Source organism: Capricornis sumatraensis, chromosome 9, assembly GCF_032405125.1.
Source record: "Capricornis sumatraensis isolate serow.1 chromosome 9, serow.2, whole genome shotgun sequence".
In the NCBI taxonomy this organism is placed as follows: Eukaryota; Metazoa; Chordata; class Mammalia; order Artiodactyla; family Bovidae; genus Capricornis; species Capricornis sumatraensis.
In genome coordinates this window covers 107,536,277-107,549,533 of record NC_091077.1, presented here as the reverse complement: position 1 = coordinate 107,549,533, position 13,257 = coordinate 107,536,277, and the positions used below count along the sequence as shown (strand labels likewise).

Below are 13,257 nucleotides of genomic sequence, written 5' to 3'. Positions count from 1 at the left end.
GCCGTACGCCTTCCTAGTGTGCACTTTTAAACACATGTGCGTACATGTGAAGTTGGGAGAGTTGGGTGGGAATATAGTAAACACGTTGATATAGCACTTGCTTTTTTCGCCAAATTATGTATCTTGGCCATCTTCCCTTGTAAATTATAAGTCCCCTTGGTACTTTTTAAAAGCTAAATAATATTTAAATAATTTCAATGGGCTCTATTAACCGTTCCCTTACTGATAGACATTTAAGTTAGTTTCTTTTTCTAATCACAAATAATGCTTTATTTGAATCCACGTTTTACAGTTACTTGTTTTTACTAATATCCTTTAAATTTTCTTAAATTTAAAACTTCCGACAGCATGGGAAGGCTGTGAGGTAGAGTGCACCTCCCCCTTCCCCTTCTAGTTCTGCCTTCATTCTAGGAGTCAGCTGTTCAGTAAATTTCCTCTTTATGTGATTATTTCTGGAGCATGTATTCCTAGAAATTGAATTGCTAGATTAAAAACAGTATGCATTTAAATTTTGATAACCGTTTCTCCCTACTTAGTACTCTTTTCGAAGTTAATCTTATGCATTCTACAGATGAACTTTAGACTCAACTTGCAAATTAGATAAAAGATCCTTTAGGTGTTTTGAGTGAGGTTATATTGAAATTTTAGATTAATATGGAGCAAATTAACCTTTGTGATACTGAATCTCTCCCTTCTGATAGATATGTATGTATAGCATGTCTCTTAATTCACATCTTGCTTAAGGAAAGTTTTATAGTTTTATTCCATAAAACTCTATGTATGGCATACCATCTTGGTAGCTCTGCTGGATAGAAACTTTCAGTAACATTTATTTCTCACCCCCCAGTTATACCAAAGCTTTTGAATTTTTTTCTGCTTATCATGTATCTAACCACTTAACTCAGAGAAGGCAATGGCACCCCACTCCACTCTTGCCTGGAAAATCCCATGGATGGAGGAGCCTGGTGGGCTGCAGTCCATGGGGTCGGGAAGAGTCAGACATGACTGAGCGACTTCACTTTCCTTTTCATTCTCATGCATTGGAGAATAAAATGGCAACCCACTCCAGTGTTCTTGCCTGGAGAATCCCAGGGACAGGGGAGCCTGGTGGGCTGCCGTCTGTGGGGTCACACAGAGTCGGACACGACTGAAGTGACTTAGCAGCAGCAGCCGCAACCACTTAACTGAGTTGATTTTCTGAAAATATTCACAGTTTTGTGGCTTTTAAATTTTATAATTTGTGTTTTCCTCATTACATTAGGACTTTCCTGGTGGCTCAGCTGGTAAAGAATCTGCCTGCAATGCAGGAGAACCGGGTTCGTTCCCAGTTTTGGGACAGTCCCCTGGAGAAGGGACTGGCAGCTCACTCCAGTATTCTTGCCTGGAGAATCCCCAAGGACAGGGGAGCCTGGTGGGCTGTAGTCCTTGGGGTCACAAAGAGTCTGACTGGATTGAGTGACTTAACACTTTCACTTTTCTTTCTCATTACTTTGGCTAGTAACATTTTTATACAATGTTAAATAATAGCAGTGATAGTTCACAACTTGATGGTGGTTTAGACTTTAAGGGGATCTGATGTTTTAGCATCAATTACGATGTTTACCGAAGCTTTCTGATAAACGGAGAGTATAATAGGTTAAAATATTTTCTTGTATTCTTAACTTTCCAAGTGATTTTATTGTTGTTTTTAACTTCTGATGATATTTAAAAAAATCATAAATGGGTATTGAATTTTATTGATGTTTTTGATACCTTTTGAGTATTTGTATAGGGGCATCACCATTATTCCCTGGTTAGTATTTTCTCAAAAGAGCTGGTTTTTTTACAGAATCAATTTTATTGAGGATAATTTACTTATAATAAAATACATAGATTTAAAATGTACGGCTCCGTGTGTTTTGACAGATGTATACAGTCATGTCACCACTACCAAAATCAATAGTAGAATATTTTCGTTACTACAGTCAAGATATTGAATATTTCTCTCATCCCCAGAAGTTCCCTTCTACCCTTGCTCAGTAAGTCACTTTTTTGCCCTCGGCTCTAGGAAACAGTCTGTCCTCTTTTTCTCACTCTAGATGGGTTTCATTTGTTCTAGAATTTTATATAAATAAATTATGTAATGTATATTCTTCTGTGTCCATGTTTTTTTTTTCCACTGTGTTATTTTTAAGGATAATCCATGTGTTTGTATGTTTAGCTGGTTCACGGCTTTTGTTGCTGATTAGTAGTTTATGGTGTATTGATTTACCACAATAATTGACCATTTCACCTATGTATGGGTATTTGGATTGTCTCGAGTTTAGGATTCTTATTAATAAAGCTCTACAAACATTCATTCATGAATGTGTGAACATATATTTTCATTTCTCTTGGTTAAATACTTATAAATGGATTTGTTGGGTTGTATTGTAAATGAATATTTAATTGTAAGAACGTGCCAAACTGTCCCCCATTTTACAGTTCCAGTGGCTCTATGTTCTCATCAAACTTGGTCAATTTTAGCCCTTCTAGTGGGTATGTAGTAGTATGACACTTCTAAATTTGTATTTATGTGATGGCTAATGCTGCTGAGAACTTGTCGTTTATTATGGGTCGTTTGTATGTCTTCCTTTGTAAAGTGTGTGTTCAGGTCTTTTCTGTCTTTGAGCACTGAGTTGCTTGTCTTACTGGCTTGGAGGAATTCTTCACACAGTTTTCTGTAGAAGTCCTTCGCCCCGTACGGACGCACACACGCTCAGTACAGTCTGAAGCTCACCTTTTCATTGTCCCAGAGGAGCTTTCAGTTTTGATTAAATTCATTTCATCGATTTCCCTTCTATAATTTGTTTCTGTGTTCCAAGTTTGCTCAGTACAAAGTCAGGCATATTTCCCCTTACATTTTCTTCTTCAGATGTTACTATTTTTATGTCAAGGGGTAGCAGTCTGTTTTGAGTTATTTTTGTATATGGTGTGAAATAAGGATCAGGTTTATTTTCCCGGTTCTAGCACCGCTTGGTCAAAAGTCAGCTTGGCCTTGTACGTGAGTGTGCTTCTGGACTCCCCTTGATCTCTGCTGTCTTCCGTTTTGCCAGTGCCACTTCGCCATTCATGATGATTGTTGCTTTATAATAAGGTTTAAAATCAGATAGCGCAAGTTCTTCAGCTTTATTTTCCAAAGTCATTCTGGCTCTTCTAGTTCCCTTTGCTTTTCCATAAAATTTTTTAGCAGTAACTTGTCGGTTTCTCCAAAAAAGACTGAGGGGGTATTAATCTAGATTACATTGAATGCATTGATCAATTTGATAAGAATTGACATCTTAATATTGAATAATCATGTAGGCACATGAGATATCTCTGGTTTTAATCAAAGGTCTTCATTTTCCTTCATTAATATTTTATAGTTGCAAGATACAGAAGTTGTTGCTCTTGTCAGGTTTATATCCAGGTATCTCATCACTTCTAAAAATATTGGAAATGATAATTTTCCAAAGTTTCCACGTCCAGTTGTTAACTGACAGTATGTAGAAATACAGTTGATTTTGAATACTGATCTTGAACCTCGCAACCTTGCTAAACTCACCTATCCTAGTAACTTTTTTTTCCTTTGTAGATTCTTTTGGATTTTCTCATGTAGAAAGTTAGCATCATTTGTGAATACAGAGCATTTTTGTTTCTTTCGTTTTCAATTTGTATGTAGCCACCTCCCCTGTACCTTTTTTCCCCTTGTTTCCCTGACGAGGACCTCCAGGATGATGTTGAAAGCAGTGGTGAGAACAGGTACCTTCGTAATCCTAGGGAAAGAAATCTTTCAGTCTTTCATTAGTAAGGCTACTAGGGCCTTTTATCAGGTTTTATTATATACTACATATCATGGTTAAGTAAAATAATCCTTTAATCAAGTTAAGGATGTCCCCATTCTGTTCTTGGATGAGAATTTTTTAATCAGGATTGAACATTGAGTGTGCCCAGATGTTTTACCTGTTATTTATTTAGATAATCTTCTGATTTAATCTTCCTTGGTGTGTTAATAAGATGAATCACATTGATTTATTTTCAAATGTTGTGTCAACCTTGCATTCTCTAGATCAGCCTCACTTGGTAATGATGTATTATTTTCATAAGTTAGGTTAGATTTGCTAATATTTTGTAGAGTATTTTTTTGTATCTGTGTCCTTGAAAGATACATTTTTGTGTAATATTTTTGTATCAGGACAATGCTGGTCTCATAGATGTAAGTGTTTCTTCCTCTGCATTTCCTGAAAAATTTTGGATAGGATTACTATTTCTTTCATAAATGTTTATCAGAGTTTGCAAGCTAAGTTACCTGGGCCTAGATTTCTCCATTGAACAGGGATGGTTTAGTTGCCTTAATGGATGTAGGATGGTAAGGATACCCTAATTCTGTCTTAAAAACATAGTCAGCCTTTGAGTATGTGAGTCACCTAATATATGAGTTTTAGTAGTGTGGGCGTTTCAGGGAATCTGTCTCTGTTAATCGCCATGGAGCTGCTGCTTGTTGTCCCTCTAGTAGCTGTGGCATCCGTAGTGATGTCCTTTCTTTCATTCCAGATGTTGTCAATGTGACCTCTCTTTTGTCTTCATTAGTTCATTTCCAGGTTTATCAATTGTGTTAACTTCTCTAAAGATCCAGCTTTTTATTTTATTACTTTAAAAAAAGCTTTGAGATACCCTGATTTTAACTCTTTACTGTTTCTTCTTAAGTGCTTTGGATTTAAATCCACTCAGATTTTTCAGGTGTAAGCTTAAAAGGCTGTTGATTTGAGACCTTTCTTCTTTTCCTTCTGAGTCCTACATCACATGGCCTCACAGATCTTTATGTTGATATTTTCTGAGTTCTTTTGTGACTTTCACATTGACCCATGGATTATTTAGATGTATATTGTTTAATTCCCAATTATTTGGTGATTTTTGCCCATCTCTTTCTGTAACTGATTTCTAGGCTTAATTTTATTGTAGATGGAAAACATACTTTGTATAATTTTGTTTGACTTCTTTGAAGTTTTATAAATCAGAATATGGTCAGTCTTGGTAAATGTCTGTGCAATTCAAAATAATGTATGTCATGTTGCTTTGGGGCAGGATATTCTATAAAGTCTGCATTCCATTTTAAATACTAAATTAATCATTTGTATTAAATACTCTGTAATTGTTAGGTCAGGTTGACATGTGATGCTCGCTGAGGCTTTGTCTCCTTGTTTTGCTGGTCACTGCAAGAAGAGCTGAAGTTCAAGTGTAATTGTGGGTTTGTCTATTTCTGCTTCATCTTCCAACTGTCTTCACTTCATGTGTTTTGAACCTCTGTTGTTAGGTACGTGTGTGTTTAGGAGTGTTACGTGGTCTTGGTGAGTTGACCCCTGTATCATTATGTAGTACCCTTCTTTACCTCTGGTAATATTTCTTCTGCAGACTACTTTTCTGATATCGATAGTGCTACTCTGTCTTCCTTTTGGTTAGTGATTGCGTGATTAAAAAACTTTCAAAGGCATTTATTTAAAAAAACACTGAAAACACGCATAATATGAAGATAAAAAGACTGAGTAAGTATCCAGTACTTTGGCCACCTCATGCGAAGAGTTGACTCACTGGAAAAGACTCTGATGCTGGGAGGGATTGGGGGCAGGAGGAGAAGGGGACGACAGAGGATGAGATGGCTGGATGTCATCACTGACTCGATGGACGCGAGTCTGAGTGAAACTCCGGGAGTTGGTGTTGGACAGGGAGGCCTGGCGTGCTGTGATTCATGGGGTCGCAAAGAGTCGGACGCGACTGAACTGAAGTATTGTTTGCAAGTACTCACCAAAAGTTAACTGATATGCCTGCATTAGTTGTAATATTGTTCAGAATAGACATAAAGGAAGAAATATTGCAAGAAATAGGAAAATATCATAATAAGTAGGTCAGTTCATCAAGACAACAATAATCCTAAGTGTATGTTTATCTGATAACATTGTCTCTGAATATAGAAGTTAATATAATTAGTAACGATAGGTATGCATTCATAACTGGAGATTTTAAATATGCATTTGGTATAACTAATAGAACAAATTATAAAAATGTTAGGAAATAGGAAATTTGAATGACATGATTAATCATCATCATATAATTGACATTAATAGAACATTTTGTCTAAACCTGAAGGCTGTGCTTTTCTTTTCAAGCACATATGGGACATTTGTTGAAATACTGTGGTCCTTAAAAAGTATCATCAAATTTCACAGGATGGAAATTATATAGTACATGTTCTTTGAACCCTGTGGAATTAACTACAATTCAGTCTTGCCTGGGAAATCCCTTAGACAGAGGAGCCTGGCAGGCTACAGTCATGGAGTCACAAAAGAGTTGGACATGACTTAGCAATTAAACACTTTAAAGACGCACACAGTACAAAAGTAAAAAGCCGCTGAACAGCAGCAGCAACATAAAAATAACTAGCTAGGTCCATGGGGTTGCACAGAGTTGGGCACAACTGAAGTGACTTTGCATGCATGCATGCATTGGAGAAGGAAATGGCAACCCACTCCAGTATTCTTGCCTGGAGAATCCCTGGGACAGAGGAGCCTGGTGGGCTGCCATCTGTGAGGTTGCACAGAGTCAGACACGACTGAAGCAACTTAGCAGCAGCAGGCTGCAAATGTTTGAAAATTAACCAAGACATTTTAAATAGCACATGAATCAAAATGAAGTCATGATGAAAATTAGAAAACATTTTTATCTGAAAAATAACAAAAAGATTACATCCGAGCTTATTGAGTGCCACTGAAGCAGTGCTCGGAGAGTACTCTATATACAGGCATACTTCAGTTTTTATTGTGCTTTGCTTCATTGCAGTTCATGGATACTGTGTTTCTTTACGGATTGAGGAATTCATTAGTGCCTCTTGTCCAGTAGCATTTTCTCACTGATAGAGTTAGCATATCCTTATCAGTTGAGGAATAGAAGAAAACTGTTAATTTTCTGTATAGTATCAGCAACAACAAAAAAATGCTACAGCTGATATAATACTCAGTGAAAAACCTTGTTTCATGTCCCCTATCTTTTTCTCTCTTTAACTACATTGGAATCTTAACCAGTGCCCTCAGGTTAGAAAAGGTTAATTTTAAAAAATGGAAAACAAATTTTAAAAGTGTTTGCCAGTAAAGTTTTAGAATATGTGAATTTAAAAAGATACAAGGGTACAAAGACAACTTGCGAAAATGTAAGTTGTATGCTAGCAACCAAAAGTACTTCTGGAAAAGCATCAGAATATGTAAGATACCTAAGAATAAACCTAATAAAAACTTTGGCAAAACTTCTACACTGAAAATTATAAAACAGTGCTAGGAGACATTTTGAAATACCGAAGTATGTGGAGAAATACTTCATCTTTATATCGCAGGAACTCACTATTGTTAAAATGTCGGTTTCCTCCAAGTTGAGCTGTAGGTTCAATATGATTTCACTTAAAGTCCCAGAAGATTAGAATGAAATGGATTGCAAAATTCATATCAAAATGTAAATGTCTCAAGACTTGCTATAAAGTTAGAGTAATTAACAAGTTAGAGTAATTAGAACAAGATGGACAAAAAGACCGGTGGAGGAATATGAGTGTCTAGAAGTGGAACCTTCACATATGTAGTATCTTGGATTATGGCAAAAGCTCCACTGAAGTTAATAAACATGTTTCATAAATTGTGTTAGGTAAATTGGATATTGAATATTTGGGGAAAAAAATGAACCTTGATTTCTACCTGATACTGTATTCATTTGAGTTGAACCTGTATAAGCTAAAATTATCAAGTTTCTAGAAGCAAACCTAGAATGTCATCAGCCTGGATTAGACAGAAATTTCTTAAACATAAAGTTGGTAAATTAGACGACGCTAAGTTATGAATTTCTATTCATGAAGATGTAAAAACAACAGGCAAGCCACAGACTACAAGAATATACTCACATTAAGTAAATCTGGTGAAAGACTTGTATCCAGAAAGTATAACCTAAAAATCAAAAAGGAAAAGGGAAGCTACACACTTTATAAAATCTGCAAGAAAGCAGGCAGGTTCTTCACAGAAGATACCCAAAAGGGCAGTGTGCATAGGCAAAGGCACTCTGCATTATTACTCATCAGGGAAACGTCACAATGAGGCACCGTCCCATCACGCCCCTGCCAAATGGCTGAAATTAGAGACCGACAATACCAAGTGTTGCCAAGGATATGAATCAATATCAAGTGTTGCCAAGGATATGAAACAACACTCTTATATATTGCTGGTGGGAATGTAAGTTGTTTCAGCTGCTTTACAAAGCTGTCAGGATCTGTTATAGCCGAATGTAGCTTTGTACTGTGACCCAGTAATTCCAGGTCATGGATACTCAAGAAAAGTTGGGGAAAGAAGCCCATACAAAGATGTTTATAACAACATGAATGAATCTCAGAAACATTCTGTCAAGCAAAAGTAAATAGACACAGAAGAGCTTATGATGCCTGATTCCACTTCTGTGAAGGTTAAAATCTGAAAAACTTAACTGGGGTAATGGAAGTCAGGAGACTGGTTGCCTTTGGGTTGAGAGGAGTCAGTGTCTTAGAAGGGATGAGAGAAAACCCTCTGAAGTGATGATAAATAATTTTGATCTAGGTGAGTAGCTAGATAAATATATGTAAAAATTCTTTGGATTGTAATGTATGCTTAAGAGTTTTGTATGTGAACAATTCTTCAATAAATGATTGCAAAGAAAAGGGAAAAAATGTCAAAGTTTTTATCATGGAAATTTCCAAACATGTCTATAGATTACAAGGAACCCCCATGTACATACCATCTTGCTTCAACATTTTGCCTTGCTAGTTTTTTGTATCTCTTCAACCTTCACTCAAGTTTCTCTTTTTTTTTGATAGTACACACATCTCAGTATCTATCACAGATACATTATTCTGAGCATATTTTGTGTTTTTTTAGCATCAAATGACATTTGTTACCTTTTGGTATGCATAACATTGAATTTTTTACTTTCTTTGTTTTCTGTACCCTGGTTTTTTCTTTCTCTGGCTTATTGACATGAAAATAAATCTCTACAGCTTTTTTTAAAAATTGAGGTGTAGTTGATTTACAGTGTTATGTTGGTTCTTTCCAGCTTTGCTGCTTAAAGCTCATTGATTTGTGTATCTCGAAGGAGGGTAGGTTGAGCAGCATTCTTGTTACTTGTGACACTTGATTCAGAGATCTTCCTATCTAAATGAGAGGTAAACTTGAGGAGTATTCTTCATCTCTTTAAAATGAATTAATATTTTATTCTTTCATCTCACTTTTCTTTGACTCTAATCTTTTCCTGCCTTAGCCAATTATACTTTAAGGTAAACCACAGAAATTATTTATTGTTCTAGTGTGTTGAGAGTTGTATTTCACTTCTTGCCTCAAAGATTGCTATTGATAGCCTTAAAAAAATTTTTTTACAAGACTTTTCTTTAACAGAATGAGAAGTTTATAAAAACTTAGATACAAGCTTTACCAGAACAGAATTTGAAAATACAGCTTTTTGTCTATAAAAAATTTTAGATCATTTGTTTCTGATTCCATATGTTTATGTTTGAGTTATATTTTGTAATGTGGTTCTCACTGTACCAGTGCTGAGTTTATTGTTCCTTTTTTACGATAGTTTGCAAGGCCATCTCCAGAGAAGAGTAGCAGTTAAGAGTAGTGGGTGAGGGGAGACGGCAGTGGCCCCCACTCCCGTCCTCTCGCCTGGCAAACCCCATGGGCGGAGGAGCCTGGGGGGCCACAGTCCAGGGGGTGGCTAAGAGTCAGACACGGCTGAGCGGCTTCACCTTCACTTTTCACTTTCATGCCTTGGAGAAGGAAATGGCAGCCCACTCCAGTGTTCTTGCCTGGAGAATCCCAGGGACCGGGGAGCCTGATGGGCTGCCGTCTGTGGGGTCGCACAGAGTCGGACACGACTGAAGCGACTTAGCAGCAGCAGCGGCAGGTTAAGGGAAGAGTAGTAGATAACCAAGTATAGCCTTCTGTCTTATCTCTTGTTACTAGGGATAACAAACCCTTTTCATCTCAGAAGTTTTGACAGCTGCTCCTTAAAATTTCTCTCTGATTTAGGCAGTATTGTTACCGTCTCTAAAGTTGTTCATTTGCAGAGTTTGCTAGTCATGCCTTGGAAGTTTCCTCGTGGTGGTGGTCATTCACTTAGTCATGTCTGACTCTTGTGAGCCCATGGACTGCAGCACGCCAAGTTTCCCTGTCCTTCACTGTCTCCCTGAGTTTGCTCAAACTCATGTCCATCAAGTCAGACTCCTGTCCATTTCATCCTGTCATCCCTTCTCCTCTTACCCTCAGTCTTTGCCACCATCAGGGTCTTTCCCAGTGAGTCAGCTTTTCTCATCAGGTGGCCAAAGTATTAGAGCTTCAACTTCAGCACCATTCCTTCCAATGAATATTGGGTTGATTTCCTTTAGAATTGACTGGTTTGATCTCCCTGTTGTCCAAGGGACTCTCAAGAGTCTTCTCCAGCACCACAGTTCAAAAGCATAAATTCTTTGGTGCTCAGCCTTCTTTATGGTCCAAGTCTCACATCCATACATGACTGCTAGAAAAACAATAGCCTTAACTATACAGACCTCTGTCAGCAAAGTGATGTCTCTGCTTTTTAATACACTGTCTAGGTTTTTCAGAACTTTTCTTCCAAAAAGCAAGTGTCTTTTAATTTGGTGGCTGCAGTCACCATCTGCAGTTACTTTGGAGCTCAAGAAAATGATATCTGAGACTGTTTCTACATTTTCCCCATCTATTTGCCGTGAATTGATGGGACCGGATGCCAAGATCTTAGTTTTCTGAATGTTGAGTTTTAAGCCAGCTTTTTCACTCCTTTTTCACCTTCATCAAGAGGCTCTTTAGTTCCTCTTCCCTTTCTGCCATAAGGGTGGTGTCATCTGCATATCCGAGGTTATTGACATTTCTTCCCACGGTCTTGATCTCAGCTTGTGCTTCATCCAGCCCAGCGTCTCACACGATGTACTCTGCAAATATGTTAAATGGGCAGAGTGGCAGTAGACAGCTTTGCTGTACTTCTTTGCGAATTTTGAACCAGTTCATTGTTCCTGTTCAGTTCTGACTGTTGCTTCTTGTCCTGCATACAGGCTTCTCAGGAGGCAGGTAATGTGGTCTGGTATTCCCATCTCATTAAGAATTTTCCACAATTTGTTGTGATCCTTACAGTTAAAGGCTTTAGCATAATCAATGAAGCAGAAGTACATCTTTTTGTGGAATTCCTTGCTTTTTCTGTGATCCAGCATATGTTGGCAGTTTGATCTCTTGTGTAGCAGCCTGTAACTTTAAGTCTGGTTGGTTGCTTGATTTACTGCCATTAGTTGAGGTAATATTTCCAGTTGCTTACAGTGGTATATGGAATTAATATCACTTTAGTCCTCATTAATTGTGTGTATACTAGTTAGATGTACTGATTATTTTGCACTTGTAAATATGTATAAGCAATCATTGGTGCTTGTTGTTAGAAAACATGAAATATCTAGAGACACATTAAAAATACGTGTTAGATGTAATGAAAGTATAAGCTTAAGTTGCTGATAGTGGATCTTTATTAATCTCTTGGGACATTTACTTTGCCTTGGCAGCTGAAAATGGGAGGATGAGACGATGCTAGGGAGCTAGGCTTGAATGCGATGGGCTCCAGCATGTATGAGACTGCTTTCTGGTGGCATCTGTCAGAGCTCGTCATAAACCTATTTTGTCATGAAGTTTTTATTTTTGAATTTATAGCTTAAGTGTGGTAATAATTACAAAGCTTTGTGTGACTAAAAAGTTATTTTACTGAAAGGAAATATGGGCTAGGTAATTATAAAAGTTTGTTTTAAGAGAAATTTTAAGAACCGTTTCTAGGGTACTTTGATATATGTAAAGCTAAATATGGGAGAATACAAAGTAAATATTTCAGAGAGCTTGGAAGAGTAATTAAGACTCCCCCCCTTAAAATAGTTGGATCAAGCTGTATTTGTTTCTGAAATATTGTTTGTTCTTTTTTTAAAAAATATATATGATATTATCTAAGCTTTAGGTGTTCAACATTTGTGTTCATTACAAAGTGATCATCACCAGAAGTCTGGTCACCATTCATCATCATTTACTCGACCCCTTTCACCTCTTGTGCCCACCCCCTTAATTAACTTTTCTGTTTCTGCCTCTAAGTCACGTCAGTCACTTTAAAAGTAGATTATTTCTAGGCAGTCTAATGAACGGGCTTCCCTGGTGGCTCAGGTGGTAAAGAATCTGCCTGTAATGAGGGAGACCTGGATTCGATCCCTAGGTTGGGAAGATCTCTTGGAGGAGGGCATGGCAACGCACTCCAGTATTGTCTGGAGAATCCCATGGACAGAGGAGCCTGGTGGGCTTTGGTTCATGGGGTCGCAGAGAGTCATTTTTCAGAGTGATCATGACCAAAAGTCTCGTTGCCTTTCATTACCACATACTTGACTGCCTCCACCCATTTTGCCCACCACCTTAATTAACTTTTTTGTTTCTAAAAGGACACTTTTAAAGTAGATTACTTCTAGGTAACCTATTGAATAGGAGAAAATATTTGCAAATCATGTATTTGATAAGGGGTTCATATTCAAAATGTATAAATAATTCATGCAACTCAATAACAAAAAAATAAGTAGACCTTTTTCCAAAGAAGACATACAGATGGCTCTCAGACACATGAAAACATGCAGAGTTTAGGTGCTAAGCCGCAGTGCAGACATTGTCAGCAAGCGAATGGTGCAGATAATTCATTTACACTGTCGTCCCCAATATGGCGCTCCCAGGATGAGAATAGGCAGGTCTCTTACAGGGAGAAAATGCACTTTTGTGAGATGGTATTAGAGAATCTTTGTGGTGGGGACGCATAAGAAAATTCAGAATCTAAGCACAGGTAATTTAAATCGGTTGTATTTATTATCTAATACAGGATAGTTTTGTGCAGTAATAGACGTAACAGCTCAGGATGTGTATTATATCATAGTTTCTGTGGGTCAGACGTCCAGGAGCAGCCTGACTGGATGGTTTTGGCTCAAGGCCTCGTGAGGGTTACAATCAAGATGGAACTGCAGTCATAAAAAGCCTTGAATGAGGCTGAAGAATCTGCTTCCTCGATGGTTTATTCTCATGGCTATTTCCAGAAGACATTGGTTTCTTCTGCCTTTGGCAGAAACTGCCAGTTCCTCATCACATGGGCCATTCTGCAGGACTACGGAGTGATCTTAGGGTACAGCAGCCC

At 37.6% G+C, this 13,257-nt stretch overlaps 1 protein-coding gene across 2 annotated transcripts in view; it reads left to right on the top strand.

Annotated features, from left to right (window-relative positions):
* Positions 1-13,257, top strand: part of PJA2 (praja ring finger ubiquitin ligase 2) — a 79,048-nt gene that overhangs the window by 1,272 nt on the left and 64,519 nt on the right. The gene's annotated exons all lie outside the window — the stretch shown is intronic.